Source organism: Palaemon carinicauda, chromosome 19 (genome assembly GCF_036898095.1).
Source record: "Palaemon carinicauda isolate YSFRI2023 chromosome 19, ASM3689809v2, whole genome shotgun sequence".
Taxonomy (NCBI): Eukaryota; Metazoa; Arthropoda; class Malacostraca; order Decapoda; family Palaemonidae; genus Palaemon; species Palaemon carinicauda.
Genome location: NC_090743.1, coordinates 18519000 through 18538999, shown reverse-complemented (window position 1 = coordinate 18538999; position 20000 = coordinate 18519000). Strand labels below are relative to the sequence as shown.

Sequence of the window (20000 nt, the reverse complement as noted above, 5' to 3'; positions counted from 1 at the left end):
TATATCCATATTAATTTAATGGCTGCACTCCAGCAACTTACATATTCTCTTGATAGTTACTGTGTTCTTGTCGTACGTGCCAGGTAACGCAGTCTTTAGCAAAAGAGAAACTGTTGGCAACGCTAAAAATAGTTTGGAATTTTCAAAGCATGAGCGTAAATCTTCTGGTTAAGCCTCCTTTTAATGGGTGTTTTAGCGATATGATATTGGGTGATATTTAGTAACATTAATATTCAGGGCATATATTTTCCTTAATTATTATTCCGATATGTTCATTAACAGAATTTTCAATTTTTTATTGTAACTCGATAAAATTTCAATTAATCTTTCAATTGCAATGAATGAAATAGCATTTGAAAATACTTATTGGAATTGTTAAACTTTTAAAACGAATGTAGAATAAAATTTTCGTATTCACTACGAAAAGATTTGTATAATTCAACGAAACCTTTTAATAAGCTGCATTTTCCGAACTGAGTTTTGCTCGTTAACCATCCTCCGTTTTCTGCAGGGGATTTAAACACCTTTCTAATCCCTCTTAACTGCCAATTCACAGGAACCATATTTCATGGCCCAGATTTCATATCACGCTACCCGTGATTTATTTTATCTTATATAACCGAGATGAAGTCAGAAAGCCAGTGGGTTTTCCACCAAAATATACTGTAGACCTTATTTCGCCCCCCCGTGAGGAACATTTTTCTAAATCTTCATGAAATTCATACCAAAATAATTGAAACTCTCAATACGTAAAGCAGCATTATCCAGCGAGAAATAAAGACGTTTATGAAGAGTCGTTACCCTGATATGATACATGCCAACACATTTTCCTTCAAAATGAACGCGCTGCATATGTGCATGGGAAAGAAACAGCATGATGAAATATAAATGGGAGTGGAAGGAGATAGAAAATACTTCCATTCGTTTTTATTTAAGTTATTAACAGAAATTATGTTATTTGATTTATTGCATCGTGTCATATCCTGACTAAGTTCCACATTACAACGTAATTGGAAAGCAAACATTTCTAAATTATATATTTTCTGGAATTAGATTATTGGAAAACGTTAAAAAGGTCACTGGCTCGTCAGAAAATCCTTGCCTCTCGCTACCTGAGTAAGAGGCCATAGAGATTCGACCGTGCAAACAGTGATTTTGAGAATGCGGAAAAGGTTAGGCTATATCCTTTGAAATAATTCCTTATCAATTTCTTATTCCTTAATTCTGAGTGATATGAATAGACCTCTCTATAGAAATGTTGTAATACACACACATACATACATACACACACACACACACATATATATATATATATATATATATATATATATATATATATATATAGATGTAAGTATATACATATATATGTATATATATATATATATATATATATATATATATATAGATAGATAGATAGATAGATATAAGTATATGCATGTACATGTGTATATATATATATTACATATATATATATATATTTATATATATATATATATATATATATATATATATATATATATATATATATATATATATATATATATATATATACAGAGGTGGCCCCCATAAATTTTTGTTTTTCAAGAATGGCCTTCAGACTTGATAATTGGATAGTCCTGAAACCTAGTGTTTGATATTACTAATTTAAAGACGTTATTAGACGATTTTATACCATAACGAAATGTGTTTAATATAAATAAGTCCGAATTTTAGTCCCTTAAAAGTAATTAAAACGCTCAATGGATGCAAGTGACAGTTTGATTAGATTTCCATTTTTTATATCACGTTTATGATTTTGTTGACTTTTTAGTATGGGTAATAACATGGTTTAATTCCAGAAATGAAATGGTTGAAATATTCTTCATCCTTCTCATTAATATTATTATTATTATTATTATTATTACTATTATTATTATTATTATTATTATTATTATTATTATTATTATTATTATTATTATTATTATTAATACCTGAGCTACAACACTGGTTGGAAAAGCAGGATGCTATAAGTCAAAGGGTTCCAACAGGGAAAATAGTCCAGTGAGGAAAGGAAATAAGGAAATAAGTAAAATACGAAAAGCAATGAATAAAGAATATAAACTATCTTAAGATCAGTAACAAAGTTGAAATAGATATGTCCTTTATAAACGATGAATACAGACTCATGTCAGCTTGTTCAACATGAAAACATTTACTGCAAGTTTGAACTATTGAAGTTCCATGGATTCAAATGCCTGTTTAGGAAGATCATTCCTCAATCTGGTTTCAGCTGTAATATAACTTTCAGAATACTGTGTGGTATTGAGCCTTATGATAGAGAAGGCAAGACTTTAGAATTCACTGCGTACCTAGTACTACGTACATGATAATTATTGGCTTTTTATAATGATTTAGGATAGATGTACTCCATTATTTGCGAAATTTGTTTTGGTTAATGACCCCCAACTTTTTGCCCGGCAGCGGGATTAGTTATATGTACATTAGATTGATGTTTATTGTATTACAAATTAATGTTTTTATATTTGAAAGAATCAATTGTTGTGGGATATTTATTATCCATACAACTCAATTCCTTTGATTTCAGTGCTATTCAACACGTCATGAACATAAAAAACTATATCAAGCCAAGGTAGGGAAATGAAAAAAATGTAGTTCGAGATAGTATTTTCCGATTCCCTGGATTATTTGCCTTGTTCGTCTTCAGTAGTTACTCTTCCACATTCATCAAGTATTTATCGGTTAAGATTCCCTTTCCCCTCCCTGGCTAATGGATATTAAGATTGTTACACTTTATTTTCATAACTATATTTGGAAAACTTTTTTTTTCACAATTTCACGATTAATAGGAATATTATTCATTCATTTTAAATAACAGAAATACACAAGATCTTGTAGCCAAATATATCGATAGACATCCTATTGATGGTCAATCCACATTTATTAAGGCCCAAGAACGTTCATCTCACGTAAAAGGAAAGTAATCTTACCTTGGTATCGTATTTCCAGCGAATGAAGATCTCTAAGAAAAGTATAAATGCTGCCAGTATTATTTTATTTAATTTTATCGCTAAAGCTCCAAGTGAGCGTGACGTGGCATGGCAGGTCTCTGCAATATTTCTTGCAATTTCTTGTTGCTTTCAATTGGGTTGTGAGGCTTCCCTTGTCTAGCCTGTCTGGCAAAAGAGAGATCCCCTGAACGTTATAGCAATTTTTCATTTTTGTATTACACTTTTAAGTGAAAATTTGGTAAATTGTTGTGTTCATTAATGGAGTATTTTTGGTAATTCGTTATATTTATTATTTTATTATTTTAGCAATTTATTATATTTGTTAACGTATAATTTTTAACAACTTGTTGCTTTTATTTTATTATGTTGTAATTTTTTGTATTCATTATAAATTTGAGCATGGTGTTTATTTCAGATCGGAGAGTATTGCCATATCCATGAGCAGGTGTTTTTTCAGATTTTCAATCGATTTTACTGAAGTTTTAACGACAGATCTCCCATTCAGAAAACTAATATTTTTAGTATCCTTTGAAATTTAAAAAAGAAAATATAATAATCATATTGCGTTTCTTTACTCTTATTTGTTTTATTCTTAATGAAAGTCATTTGGAGAGGCACTATAATGTCCTTCGCAATACAGGCCTAGGAGATGTTGTGGCCTTATTGGTAACGCCTCTGCCTGGTGATCGCTAGACGGGGGTTCAAGTCCTGCTCAAACTCGTAAGTTCCTTTAGTATATGCGACCTTACCATCGTTGTGAGCTAAGGATGGGGGTTTTGGGAGAGCCAGCCTGCTGACTCATTAACTAAATTGGAATTTTAGATCCATGAATGTATGAAGTGTTGTTCATATAGTTCTAAAGTGTTGTTTTTGTGAAAGTGATTTTTTTATTGACCCTGGTCCTATCCTGGGTGGAGAGGGGGATTGAGCACCGATCGTAGATATATATGCAGTCTTTAGGGCTTTGTCCAGCTTGCGAGGGCAATGTCACTGTCCCTTGCCTCTGCCATTCATGAGCGGTCTTTTTAAACTCTAAAAGGATAAATAGAAATGTGGGAAAATTAATTGCAATACCTCAAAGAAAACTTTGAAAATATGTTGCCATTAATACATAATACGCTGGAAGTTTAACATCTTATGCTAATAAATATTTATCTAATTGCTCAAAGGCTCGGCCGTCGAAGGCATTTTAATAGAGTTTTCCCCTCTGTTAAAGATAAATCTAGCCTTTAAATAGAGGCAGGTGAATATTTTAAGCAAAGAGAGGAAGGAGGAACACCATTTTTAAGCTCTTGATAGTATGCCTGAAAAGGGAAATATTTCAGCTACAGTGATTGAAGGTATTTTATACAATAAGGTGGTGTTAATACAAATTGGAATTTTAGCTTCATGAGTGTATGAAGTGTTCATGTAGTTCTGAAGTGTTTTTTATGGAAGTGTTTTTGTTATTATCATTTTAGAATGATTTGATAGAAATAACATTTATATTTTTTATGGAAGTGTTTTTGTTATCATTTTTAAATGATTGATAGAAATAACATTTAGATTTTGGAAAATTACATGAATCACTAATATAAATAGAAATTACCTTAATGTATAATAAATAAACAAGGAGTATTAGAAATATGTATACTTAACAAACAGACAGACACACACACACACACACACTTATATATATATATATATATATATATATATATATATATATATATATATATATATATATATATATATATATATATTTACATATATACATATATATGTGTGTGCGTATTATGTTTGTGTAAGTACGTATATACATTATCTATGTACTGTATATCTGTTATTTATTTGTGCGTGTGCGCTTGCGCCCACGCGCTCTGAGTGACCCAAACCAACTCAGTCAGATACACCGATGATATCCATTTCATTGAGTCGAGTTCAAACTTTGGTCTGGTTTAGTGAAAACCACATTTAAGCCCTAACACCCGTTTTGCGCAAGGGATTGGGTAGTAGTTACTGTGGTCGAGATGCTTTGCACTGCATCGTCAAGCATCCTGGGATGCATTCTATCCCAGACCATTCCACGCAAGTTCACATAGGTGTAAAAAGGTAGGAGCAGTAACTGGTGTCAAGAAAGAGGCCGAACCTTCATTGCACTAACATCCATATTATGGAAAATATGTGTTGTAATATCTATCTATCTATCTGTCTATATATATATATATATATATATATATATATATATATATATATATACATGTAATGTAAACTAATGTACACAACCCGTCAAAAATGACGGCTAAATATTTAGATAGACATGCACACACGCTTATACACACATTCAATCCTTCTCACCCCTCCCCCTTTTCTAACTATAACACGGCAGTTTCTGTTTCATCGGGTACCTCTCTGTGTACCCTCTGCCAACGGAGTATGACTAATTCCTCTCCCCCTACCCTCGGTACGGGGAGAGACCGAGTAGTAATACGTCGGGCAATGTCGTTCAGCGTGACCGGAAAGATATATATATATATATATATATATATATATATATATATATATATATATATATATATATATATATATATATTATACATATGTATATATATATATATATATATATATGTATATATATATACATATATATAATGTGTGTGTATGTGTATGTGTGTGTCTGTATGTCTTTGTACGTGTGAGTGGGTGTGTTGTGCACTTAATCGAATATGCAGGATTTTGCGTTGTACTTCTATGAAGTATACGTGTTATGTTTAAAAGATCAGAAAGCTGTATTTGTAATCAATATCCCTTGTGTTCCTCATTAAAAGTATTATGCAGTAAAATCAGGAAACTGCTAATAATACTCAATTTTGAAAAAGGCAATTATGCACACTAAGAATGGGAGCTTTTTCGTATTCCAGCGAGTTTTTTTGAACTAATCTTCTTATATTAATGCAAATCGTATTAGAAACTAAATCAAAATGTCAAAATAGAGACTGTAGTATTAGCTTTCAGTTCCAATATGAATTTTCCATAATTTGTCTTTCTTTTTATTGTCGTGCTATTGTTTTATGTGCCTTTAAAGGATGAATGAGACTGGAGAAAACATAATACTAAAGTTTATATCACATTACTATTTACTTTCTTTAAAATTTTAAGAAAACAGGGACTTTGAGTACATACAAAAGGAGTAATTGGGTCTTAACCCCTTTTTTTTCATTTGCATTTTGTCGCTTTGGCTCAGTCGTGCATCATGCTTTTTTTCCTAAATTAAATTGGATTTTTATTCCATGTCGGTAATAGATTAATTTATTTCGTAATATTTCAATTAAAATGCTAATCCTGATGACATTGTTATAATTGAAATAAACTCTCATTTTTTTTTTTTTGCGAAGTCAAAAAGTATATTTTTTTTTTTAAAAAGAATATTTTTGTTATAAAAATCATCGCTGCGTGTAAATTCGATTTGCATTAATCCTATTGTAGATCGCACCAGTCTCCTTAATCTGGTACAACAAATCCCTTTCATCAAAAAAGAGAAAATAAATAAAAAGATTTTTAAGCTCTTAAAAAATCGCTACGAAGTTATGTGTGAACTGTAAACGTATCAAGCTATGAAAATTAATTCTAAAGATTTGTACGGAAAAATAAGTTACATTTTTTGGGGCTTCCTATTTCACGTAATCTGGGAATCAGAGTCAATGATTCTTTAAAGGTTTTATTTATAGTCCATTTTCTATTTATGTTACAAGTGTACGAGACCCGTCAATAATAACGGCTAAGTATTTAGACATATGCATGCTCTATCATCATATCCTATGCTTATTAACGCAAAGGGCCTCGGTTAGATGTAACCAGCTGTCTCTGTCTTGAGCTTTTAATTCAGTACTCCATGCATCATCATTTACTTCACGCTTCATAGTCCTCAGCCATGTAGACCTGGGTCTGTCAACTCTTCTATTGGCTTGTGGAGCCCAGTTAAAAGTTTGGTGAACTAATATCTCTTGGGTAGATCGGAAAGCATGCCCGAACCATCTCCATCTACCCCTCACCATCTCGTCCACATGTCACTCAAGTAATCTCTTACATAGTTTCATTTCTAATCCTGTCCTGCCATATAACTCCCAATATTCTTCTGAGACTTTGTTCTCAAATCTACAAAATCTGTTGGATATTGTTTCATTGTTTTACCACGACGACTCTTGTCCATACAGTAACACAGATCTTACTAAACTGATATGTAGCCTGATTTTTATATGTAATTTCAGGCGATTTATCTAAATTTAACCTTGCTATTGTATATATATATATATATATATATATATATATATATATATATATATATATATATATATATATATATATATATATATATATATATATATATATTTCTTTCCTGTCACACTCGGGGGTTTTAGAGAGAGGAGGTACTCAGAGTGGTACACTCGGAAACCACACACTCCCACACATTGCCAAACCAGTGAGTTGTAGTTAGGAAAGTGGGGGTGGGGGGTGGGAAGGTTTGATTTTGACGTTATTAGACGTAATTTTTGACGGCTCGGGTACACCTGTAATGTAATAACGAAGACTCTCTTAACAGGTGCTGTACAATCCTAGGTTTTTTCCATAGTTAACAGTGAAAATTCCGTCTTTTTCTTTTGAGAATGAGACCCTTCCTTGTACATGTTTCATTATTAATGATGGCTGCAGTAGAAGATTTCAGTTTCAGTAAATTCTCTCTCCTTATTTTCAGAGAATTCCCTTTTATGTAGAGTAAAAGGTCTTGTAGTAAATGTCTAATATCATTTCCTCCATGAAAAAATATTGACACACACAGAGATGTTTTCCTTTTATTTGTGAAATTATACAAGTTGTTATAAAAGCACGGACCATTAAAGTTTCGATCTGTTTAGCACACCATTATCACAACGAACGTTGAAAATATACAGAATTATGTTGCGGTTTCTTGCATTATTGGTGCAGATGCGTTGGGTTAGAAAGTGATGAAGCAAAGTTCTCTAGGGATGCTGATCCAGTTCTACTCCCTAATTGACATCTTAAACCAGAAAGCTGACCAATAATCACCTACCGTAATTTTGATGCCCAACTTACAGAATGGCGGATCATGATAACCCCGATTGAATGTAAATCCAGTATTTCTTATTAAAGGGATGGTTAACGGTTTCGTTGTCCTGCAAGATTACAGTGTTGGTTCAGGGAGACCTTAATGGACCATAGGGAGACGGCAGAGAAACATAGGCTACATTCATATCGTGTGTAGGCGCTTCCGTCCTTACTTATGAAGGGGCAGGAAGGGCTGTTATTTTATGTGTTTATATATTAATATATTGTTCAATCAGATGAAAACTCCTCTCCTTTATGAGGGAGATGGGTTGCACTATTAATTGAATTCAAGGTTTTTAGTTACACCATTTAACAATTTACTTCCTCTTTTATCTCGCAAATTTTCTAAGTTCGTCAATCCATCTTTTTCTCTTCCTTCCCTTGCTTCTTTGGGAATCCCTAGGGACCCATTCTGTTATTCTTAATGTCCCCTTTTATATGATTTTTTTTATATATAAAACTTGCATCATGTCCCTTTATTGAAATTTGGAAAATGGTTTAACAATCTTTTACTTGTTCTCTTGTTATTTTGTTACTAAGTAGAATTTTATTCATCTAGAACGATGTTACCTGCCGGACGATAATATTGATTTTATCTACCATAGCTATTTTAAACATCTATTAAGATCCGCGGATATTGATTTAGTTTATACTTAGCAGTTTATATAAGCCTCTGAAATATTATAGTTTTAGGCTCACCACTATTGTTGGGAACTGGTGTTTGGGGATGTGGTGAGTGGCATGAAAAAGGGGGGGGGATCTTAATCTCAAGATTCGTGTCTTCGTGGGTCATTAGCGGTGATCTTTTGCAAGAATGGAGACATATTCTGTGAGATTTATTTACTTTTTTTTTGTATTCCTTTAATCTCAGAAGTTACTTTTGAATATCATTAGATTACACATCACTTTACTAAGATGGTATTCATCAAGAGAAGTGTCATTAATGTCACAGTCATTATCGGGATCACTTTCTATGTTTGTATTGAAGTCAGTTTTGTTAACATCCTGACAGGTCAATTTTAGTCCTGTCACTTTTAAGAACGTTTGCTGTCAACTCAGTTCCCTATATTTACTTATTTTGGGAACATTATCATGACTTTTTCATCCTTACACTAGCATGATTTTAGAGAAGCCCATTTTTATACACATCTCTTTAAAACTAAATGCTGCATCAGCACAATTTGTTTTTTAGTCAAGTCTCTCCGTGGTTGAAATTCCCCTTATGGAGAGCGCATTCGTGTAATAATTGTCCTATAATCATATCATGTATAGACTTTTGGAGACTCCAAGGGACATTCTAATTTTTGGGGTGAAAAACACGAGAAACTTATTTAGAGATCTTCCTCAGTGCCTGAAGCAAGTCTTTTGAACGTTTGGAAAAACATTTGTTATTGCTCATAATAGTACTCAGGACTGAGCAGCGTCACCGTAGTGTGGTAGTTATGCAAATGAAAGATGTATAATTCCGTAAGGTCGCAAATGAATTGTGTATTCTGTTACCTACCTCCATTAAAGAACACCTATATTGAACTTTGTTGCTTGGCACCAGGATATGCACGCATCGTACGGTAAATCGTCTCTGTGTAAATCAAACCCTTTAGCTCCAACGAGACCGTCAGCCTCATTATGTTAACAGAATCAGGCTACATTAGTCCAACCTGGTTGAAAGTAGTACCCCAGTCACATCTGTGCACAATAACAGGAAGTAAAAAGTAGTCGGCCAGTTCGAATGTCATGACCAAGGGTTCTCCACTACTATCTCTTGGCCGGTGCATTACATTTGCGCGCATTGCCCCTACAATTGCGCTCTAAAACCATTACCATTGCGCGCATCTTTCCATTACTATTGCGCGCATGCATTTCTCAGGGTATTCCAGTAATCCCTGTTGTCAAACCCATTCCAAAGAGAACGTTAGTTCTTTAGATGTCAATGAATTTCAATGGATTTTAAGGTAGTTAAATTCTATTTATCTTTTTTTTTTCTTTTGCAAGGGGTTTTCATGTCAATGCATAATAATAGTTGTTGGCTCAACTAATTTTATGCCAGTTACATTCAATGTAGCTTTATTGTTTTTCATTTCCCTACGAAGTTTTTTTTTTTCAGGAGTCGATGTTTAGGTTACCGGTAAATACAGATTACATACAAGACATTTATTCACAAGAATGTTTATTATAATAAAAAATGAGATACATTTATGTATATATATAAATGAAAAACAAACTTAACAGATGTCTGTTCGTGCTGAATATCTAAAACCAATAGCCTTCAAAAACTGATATCGATTATGTTCCCCTTCCTGCATCTTGTTGAATTGATCCATTAGATAAGTAGTCTTTTCTCTCTCGCTTCGTCTTAGAACTGCAGGTGTGCCAAGCCCTCGCAATTTAATGTATGTTGTTGTTTGGATTTTTAAGATGTTATCTAAAAACACAGAAATTGATGGGTGAGGTGAATAAAATTGCTCATTGTAATGAGCATGGAACGATTCGGGGCCATTTGTTGTTCGACGTGCTTCAACTGACGGTCGTGATGCCCATAGAATTGGAGGATATAATGCCTCCGGAAGGATGTAATTGTCAACAACGTAATCTGCAAACTTAACACAGCGCTGATCATCTGGAATGTTTGCCATGAGTTCCTCAGCAAAACTGTCACCAACTTCCGCAGGATCAAGAAATGCTAAACCAAAAAACTGAGTTAGCCACAAGCCTATTTCCGATTCCTTGTCTTTATATTCAGAACTGAGGCCTATTTTCTGAATTTTTCTCCACCAGCTTTGGCCTAGATGGAATCTACAACACTGTATTATTACATTTGGGAATATAGACCTAAATGCATTATGCATAGCTACTTCAAAATCAATGTGAACGAGACTAGGTTTAAATTCAAGATTTCTATCTGTACACAAGGTGGAGATCATGCTAAGCAATGTAGAGTAAATTTCTTCGGATTTCGATGGTAATAAAGCAAACACAAGAGGTACATAGTGTCCCAGATTAAATCCATGAATAGTGTACAATTGCTCAAAATATTTTGGACAGCACTTGAAAGTTCCGTCCACAAAAATTTCACTAACTTTTGTACACAGTGCGAGGAGATTTGAATTGCATGACAATATTATAATTCCATGTTCTTTACTATTAAGCAAACAGAATTTTTCTTTCTTATTAGTTTCCAATTCCATGACGTCAAGAGCATCGTGAACATTCTCTCTAGATTTGGGTAAAGTTGGAAACTTTGTACGTCTTTTCCTGTAGATTGCCATTGTTAAATTTTTCAGATCTTTCACTTCCAGACTTTCGTCATCAACACACTGTAATTCGCTTCGAACTATTTTCATAGGTCTCGTGCTAATGTCATCAAACGCTTTCCTCTTCACAGATGCTCGGATAGCTTGAAGTTCAACTTTTTTGCTTTCTATCTCATGTGAGTGAATACACGTTCCACTGATTATAGTTGTACAGCTATCATCGGTTCTTAGCCTTCCTTTGCAGGTTTTCACTGTACAACGCCATGAAATTTCCGATGATTTAAGAATTCTGTCGATTCTGTATGTATATCCATCGTGAATCAAGGATTTCTTTCCTTTCTCGGTTTCAGATAGTGTGAATTCCATGATGCTAATTTCGGACTAAAAGAGAGAGCTATTGAAACTAACGTATCTTAATTCGAGTGAATGCATCTTATAAACTGTGAACTGTCATGGTGTCCGAAAGTGCTCGTTATCTTATCAAAACCATATGTAATAGGGTAGTTTGACAAGAAATGGCTGAAAGAAAAGAGGGGAAAAGAGGCGCGCAACTGTAATAAATTTCAGCGCGCAATCGTAACACTTCTTAATCCCTAAATGCGCGCAAATGTAATGCGCCCCTCTTGGCATACCACACTGGATTTCTAAGAGGATTTGTGTCATGTTAAAGAAAGTGTCAACTGGAGTTCATTTGGATAAAATCTTTGTTACAACAGATGCCTGGACCTAATAACTGTTATGAATGTCACTGAATTCATCCAGGATAGTTCCAACCTCCGCTATCTTGAAACTGTAAATATTCTTAATAATAATTATGGTTTTAATTACAAGAAATGTCTGCAAAACAGTCAAGCCTTACAATGTATTAAAGACTACTTATACAGTGCTTAGTTTTAATGTGACGTCTTTCCTATTGTTATGATGCTACTCGTCGAGGTACGGAAAACTATCCCTATGGCCCACTCTTTTTTGTCACCCCCTCAAAGTCTCTATTACCAGTCATTCATTTGTCCTTATCACATCATTTACTCCGAGAGGCCGATAAGCCTCTGGGAGTAATTTTAGTTGGGCACGAGATGACATCCCTAAGGATGTTGCTTATTTTCAAAGATCTCTTTGAGTGAAGCTTCATGAAAATTCGTTTTCATTCATGGAAATTTCTTAATCTTCTTGGTTTTGGATATGATTTTTTTTTTTTTGTATTTCTTTCTTGTTTCACACATTTACTCTTACGTTAAGGGGTCGGTTGCCTGATGCGCCCTCTCTAATGCCTTCTATCAAAGCCTCCTCCTCCACGAAACCTTTCTATCCTTATCTCGCCATCCAATTCTCTGCCTCCCTCTGGATCTCCCTCCCTGCTAACAGGCTCCTTTCAAACCCTCAGTCCCTCCCTACCATCCTTTCTCAATACCATCTCAGTCATGACACTTATCTCTGTAATTTTTACTACTCCTGCCACTCATCTTAATGCATAATTTTCCAATCTCTAAAGCAGTGATATTCCCATAATTCACCTCAGGAGTCTCATCTCTGTTCTCTCAATCTTTGCTTCCTCTTTTCGTCTTAGAGCCCTCGTATCTGATCCATACATTAACACTGGTCATATTGCTGTGCTGTAGATCTTGAATTTTACCTTGATTGGCATTTTCTTATCACATAAAAGTGTGATTAAAGTCCCTTACCAATGAAATCTTGATGATCGCCTTAAGTTAATTGTTGAAACGGCTGTTGGCGAATAAATGGTAAAACATTTCCATCTTTCTTTTTGGAGTTTTAAGACTGATAAAGAGAATACTTATACATGATTCAAAGGATGTTTGGGTGCCACATGCATCTACATTTAGAGAGAGAGAGAGAGAGAGAGAGAGAGAGAGAGAGAGAGAGAGAGAGAGAGAGAGAGAGAGAGAATTTTTGTACGTATGAATTGATAGTTTGTAAAAGAAAACCAACGTCTCTGTAAAATGAAACACGGTTTTGTTTATGAAATGATGAATGTTAAACCAAGATATGAATTTTTATCAATGAATTGATACTGCCAATTGTATTGCTATCCTTAACGCCTTCCTTTTTATCTTACAGAACATCAGGCGTCGATCCATGTAAACGCGCCTAAGAGTTGAAGTCTGAATCTTTGGTGAGTGTTGAAATTATTGAATTGCTAAAGGTGGGGTTTTCTTTTTCCATGATTTGTCGGATTTTGATGCAATAGTGTAAATAAAAGAAATTAGATTAATGGAGAATGATCAGTAGGGAAAACATCACCTTTAGCTATGGTTGTAATTGCTATTGTTATTCCTGTCATTGTTATTATCATCATTATTATACTGGTTAATGCTTTTGCTTTCTTAGATTGAATTTGAATTGAATACATATTTTGTATACAGTTTCACTTGAAATATGCATTTTATTTCTTAACAAACAATCGTATATATCAGTTGATTATTTTAAGCGAACAATCGTTCAACTTATGTTATCTAAGTTCTATTTGCTTATTAGTTGGGGGGGGGGGGGAATTGGTTGGGTGAAAGAAATGGTGTTGGGAATGGGGTGTGGAAATTCGTGGGGTGAAATAAATTATGGGGAGAAAATTTATTAGGGTGGTATTCTCGTGGGAGGAATTTTCGGGGTGGAATTTACATGGAACCAAAGGTAATAGTGCTGGTACTAATAACCGCTAATTTTTATTGTGTTGTATTTATATCTTTCATTGATTTATCCCAGCAGCAACTATATTTTGATTGGTTTTACTAAGGTAAGAATTGTGGGGTCGTTTCTTCAAGTGGTCTTACTAACGGCTAGATTTGGCTGGTTTATGAATGTTCTCCCTTTTGCATTTTTTTATATTAGAGTTACTGTATCAACAATGTTTTCCCTGTAAAAAATAAAAGAAAATATAACATGATTCTGAGGTTAGCGTTCAGTACATATATTTTATTTTTTGTTTGTAATATAATTTGATTTTGTTAATTATTGTTTAATTCATTTTTACAATAGTTTCATATAATAATCGTTTTCTAGATTATGATTTTCATTTTCGAAATTGAAACGAAAAGAAAAGTTAGTTCTCGTTTCTTCATGATGAAGAGTAATTGTATGTCATGGAATTGTCACCATAATCGACTCATTCTGGTTATGTATGTGTATATATATATATATATATATATATATATATATATATATATATATATATATATATATATATATATATATATATTTATATATATACTGTATATATATATATTTATATATATATATATATATATATATATATATATATATATATATATATATATATTACAGATGTAGTTTTCCTTAGCACGAAGATAACTTAATATATGGTAGTCTACATAAGGAAAATTGAAAGATGTCTTTATGTAGAAATGCTCTACAGTTTCGTCCGCCAATGGACCCCTTCTTGGAGCGTTTATTATGCAAAATAAACGCTCCAAGAAGGGGTCCATTGGCGGACGAAACTGTAGAGCATTTCTACATAAAAACATCTTTCAATTTTCCTCATGTAGACTATCATATATATATATACTGTATATGTATATATATATATATATATATATATATATATATATATATATATATATATATATATATATATATATATATATATATATATGTGTGTGTGTGTGTGTGTGTGTGTGTTTGTGTGTGTGTAAAAGAACAGTATCAATCCATGTAAAGTGTTTAAAATGAGACATATTTTATCAGTGCATAATATTCCCGAAAATGATACCGTGGGCTGCGTTACCAACTTGTACATCTTGATTTATATCCTGGACAAGTAAACGTCTTTTATTGAGGGATTTTCCCACTTAACATGTGCATTTACTACTCTGATTATTATTATGTGTTTAATGTAGATTATTTCCCGTTTACTATCGTTCTTACAACTATCATGTATTTGCTGTAACTCCTATTTGGATCATAAATTCTCCTAATTATCCTTTTCATAACATTATTTAAAAACAGAAAAATTCTTATAAATATAATAATATATAAAAGGAAGTAAAACCAAACTCTTTGAGTCGTAGAGTTTTCCCCTAGTCGTTCCTTCAAAAATTGTAAAAAAAAAGAAAAAAATAACTTATGGTTGTGTAAACTTTTCCGTGAGGCAGAAGAAGTTTTCTTAGAAATAGATTTCTTTTTTCCCTCTGCTTTTACTGACGTGAAGGCGCCTTCATCTTGAATTCTACGCTTGAAACATAATTTATTGCTGAAGGTGTGTATGTGTGTGTGTCTGTGTGTGTGTGCTTGTTTGTTGGTGGACGCTAGAAAAAGGGGCTCACTATAAATGCCTTTACATAGTGCGAAAAATCTATGTACTCTACCGTATTTCAGAGAATTTAAATTTCCTATGCAAATATTTATGCACAGATGTATTTGCATGTTTAGATGATGTCAGTCTTTACTTATTCATGTAATATATTTGTTTATTTGTTAACACTGCTTTCTACCTTAACCTTTTCCAGTGCACTTTTGACCTTTGCTCGAAGCCATCATTTGGATGTGATTAGTATAATGATGATTGGTTTTTTCACAGGGGATTGATGTATTGTAAAGATGCGTATTTGGTCTTCAAAGTTGCTTTATTGATATTCGTGTTACTGGGTGCGATCTCATTATTTAGCCTGAAGGCTTTTAGATGTATCCCTTCCAGTGCCAATGTCATAGCTAACAATACATAAGAAATAGTAAAAATTTTTACGTTTCAGATTTTTTTTTTTTTGTGATGGGTAGGGCAACCGGAGTTTCATCTTTAATTTTGAAATGGTTTTCATCTTAACTTTTAGGGAATTTTCATCTTAACGTTTCGAAAATTTTCATCGTAACTTCTAAGGGAATTTTCATCTCGACCTTTAAGAGGATTTTCATAATAGCTTTTAGGAAATTTTCACCATGACTTTTAAGGGGATTTTCATATTAGCTTTTAGGGAATTTTCATCTTGACTTGTAAGGGGATTTTCATTTTGACTTTTAAGGGGAGTTTTGCCTTGATTTGGAAGCAAGTTCCATTTTTAGTTCTATGTAGTTAAATTTTGAATTTAAAGTGGAGTTTCTTTTTGACTTCGAGGGGATTTTCATTCTGACTTTCAAGAGGATTTCCTTATGACTGACTTGCAATGGGAGTTCCCGAATAGATTTCAGAGGTAATTTTAATCTGAAAAGCAAAGGATTTGATCCATTTTTAATGTGCGATGAGAATTTCATTTCGGTTTGCTATAGAATTTTTAATTTGTATAGGAAAGGAAATTTCGATTTGATCTGCAAATGAAGTTATATTATGACATGCCATGAAATTTGATTTTTTTCTTGAAAGGAGAGTTCAATCATAATTTAAAAGGGGTTGATTTAATTTCAGTTTGTAAATAGAGTTTAATTCTGACTCTTAGGGGAGTTTTATCTGAGATACAAGGGGAATTCATTATTAATTCGCAAGTGGTGTTCCTTTTTCACTTGTAAGGGGAGTTTTCTTTTGAATGGGAAGCGTAGTTCGTAGTGACGAACAGGGGTCTTGACCTACAAGGGGACTTTAAATAATAGCAAGGCAGAGTACCATATTAACTTTAAAGGAAAGTTTCATTTTGGATGTTCAAAGAGAGTTATATTTTAACTCGCACTTAAAGTTTTATTTTGGTTTGCCTCTGTATTTTTGTTCCTCAGTACTTCGGTTTACCGAAAGTGATTGATATAAACATAAAAAAACAAGGCATTTGGTGTATGATAATGAAATGCCAATAGGATTGTTTAGTAATGAAATGTGACAGGGTACTGCATAATGTGAATGACCTTGATTCAGACTATAACATTGTTTTCTCTGTAATATTTTAATTTGTATGGTTGATGCTTAATAAATACCATTTAATTTCCTTGTTAGCAGAATGTCAATTGGAATATGAAAGGAAGGGGAACGTTTCAGAATTATTCTTAAGAATAATTCACATTAATGGGCGTAGCTTTTTATTCAGAAACAAGAAAATATAAGTGACTATCTATTGGTATTTGCTTTATCCAGTGAGATCCATTTTCAAAATTACCAAGAATATATTAAAAGGGCAACAGAAAAATACATGAAAAAAAAAATGAGGATGCTCACTCGTCATCTTGTTTGTTTTATCGATTGAAATCCATTTTGAATATTGAAAGAATGACCATTATTCATCTCTTGTCTTTCATAATTCATTCTCGCTGATTGCACTAGTACATTTTCATTTTGAAATCTAATTCAAAAGTTGATCTGAATCTACTTTTTGAGGCAATTTTTACGTAGTTGCCGTTCGCGAACGAAAGTTTTTCCATTTGATGTTGGTATATTAATGGTATCGATTCGGAAATTAAATCGCATATACATTTTCTGTCGTTGTTTAAGATCAAAAGTAATAATTAATTCCTTGGGGAAAACAGTTTCTGCAGAGTAGCATGCCATGTCTGTCCTACTTGTACGTTGTAGATGGCCTTTACTCGAGATTCAACTGCTTAAGCGAGTCCTCATAAGATTCATTTTCAGAATCTGCCATTTTGTCCCTTGCTCCGGTTGTTTCTTCTATGGACTCGTTTTTGTCACTCTTTGTAGTGACTAAATTCGATTACTAAACTTGATTCACTTTCAAAATTTGTTATTTTGTATTTTCCTTTATGTTTCCAAAATGGTAGGACACGTATGCGCTCGTATTGTTGTGACTGCTGCATTTCTAGGTAGTTTAAAAATGAAGTATTAGCGTGTCTTATCTTGGTAGCGTTCATGATTAAGTTTTATTCAAGTATTAATTTTCATAATCCCTGAATATTCATTTACTTGGTATTATTGATATTTCTTTAAAATAACTTTTATATTACAGGTTAATAATATGCTCCATATTACAGATATGAAATGTAATTAGAATATGAGGATGACATTTGGAACAGAAAATGTAAACTACATTTTCCTGTTCTAGAATCTGCCGAGGACAAACTAGATATTACACTGGGAGTGCGGTGGGAATATCTCTGTTAAGTATATCACAGAGGTTTTTTGGGATGTGTGCACTGGGGTGGAAGATCCCATTCCCCTTACTCAAAGTCTATTATTTTATCATTTGATCTTTAGATGGTTCGTCTCTCTCTCTCTCTCTCTCTCTCTCTCTCTCTCTCTCTCTCTCTCTCTCTCTCTCTCTCTCTCTCTCTATCCCCTTGTAAAAGGAAAGAAACATAAGCATAATGGAGAACTGTGTGTAAACATCAGTAACGGTTTAAACATAAAGTTTATTATTTTTAAGAGAAGTTCAGCGTACTGAGTGTTACATAGATTCATTTACTTGAAGTATTATCTGGAGGGGAAAACGCTCTACATGTCTTACGTGTTTTTAATGACTCTTTAATTAAGCCATTTATGACTTGAGAAGCTGTCATTATCTTTTAATACAATTTCCGTAAATGCCGGTGGAACGTAGTGGTTTAAAAAAAAAATTATTCCCAGTCTGCCTTTCTCTCTCATTGTAAATCCATGCATACAAATATATTCACTTGGGCAAAGAGAGTTATTGGGTTCTTTGACTGGCCAGACAGTACTATATTGGACCCTTCTCTCTGGTTACGGCTCATTTTCCAATTGCCTTTACATACACCGAATAGTTTGGCCTATTCTTTACATACTTTTCTCTGTCCTCGTACAACAGAAAACACTTAGATTATCAAACAATTCTTCGCTCAAGGGGTTAACTACTGCAATATAATTGTTCAGTGGCTAGGTTCCTCTTAGTAAGGGTAGAAGAGACACTTTAGCAATGGTAAGCAGCTCCTCTTGGAGAAGGACACTCCCAAGTCAAACCATTGTTCTTTTGGGTAGTGCTATAGCCTCTGTACCATGATCTTCCAATGTCTTGTGGGTAGAGTTCTCATGCTTGGGGGTACACTGGAGCACTATTCTATCTCATTCCCTTATTTTTTTTTTATAGTCTATAGCCTCTGTCTACTACAGTAGTAACGTGTTCGCTTAGCATTCACGTGACACAAATCGATCCCATCGAGGGACCGTGAGTTTAAGGTGTTTACTGGGGAGGTTATTGCTGTGTTTTTTGGCACCACCATTGGGCTTGCCCGGCTGACGTTCTGGTAAGCATCTGTTCTGATGATACTGAAACTGAAACCAGACACCTTTACCCTTTATATATGAAAACTCTATTTTAATGTTGTTACTGTTTTTAAAAGGTTTCATTTTAATTGTTAATTACTTCTCTTGTAGTTTCTTTCATTACTTCCTTTCCCCACTGGGCTAATATCCATGTTGGAGCCCTTGGGCTTTTAGCATCCTGCTTTTCTAACTCGGGTTGTAGCCTAGCAAATAATAATAATAATAATAATAATAATAATAATATATATATATATATATACACATGTACGTTTATATGTATTTATGTATGTGTGTATATATATGAATATATGTATATATATATATATATATATATATATATATATATATATATATATATATATATAAATATAAATATATATATTACGCTGTGGCAGCAAACCAGTCTAGTGTGGGTGGCCCTGACTAGTACAGTTAAGTTATCCCACTCAGAATATATATATATATATATATATATATATATATATATATATATATATATATATTTATGTATAAATATAG

The 20000-nt window shown here is 33.2% G+C and overlaps 1 protein-coding gene across 2 annotated transcripts in view; it reads left to right on the top strand.

Annotated features, from left to right (window-relative positions):
- LOC137658497 (adhesive plaque matrix protein-like) overlaps positions 1 to 20000 on the top strand; it is a 1563467-nt gene that overhangs the window by 811486 nt on the left and 731981 nt on the right. For both annotated transcript variants that reach the window (XM_068393265.1, XM_068393264.1), the window contains exon 3: positions 13442 to 13496. The gene's annotated coding sequence lies outside the window, so the exon portion shown is untranslated. The remainder of the gene's footprint in view (positions 1 to 13441; positions 13497 to 20000) is intronic.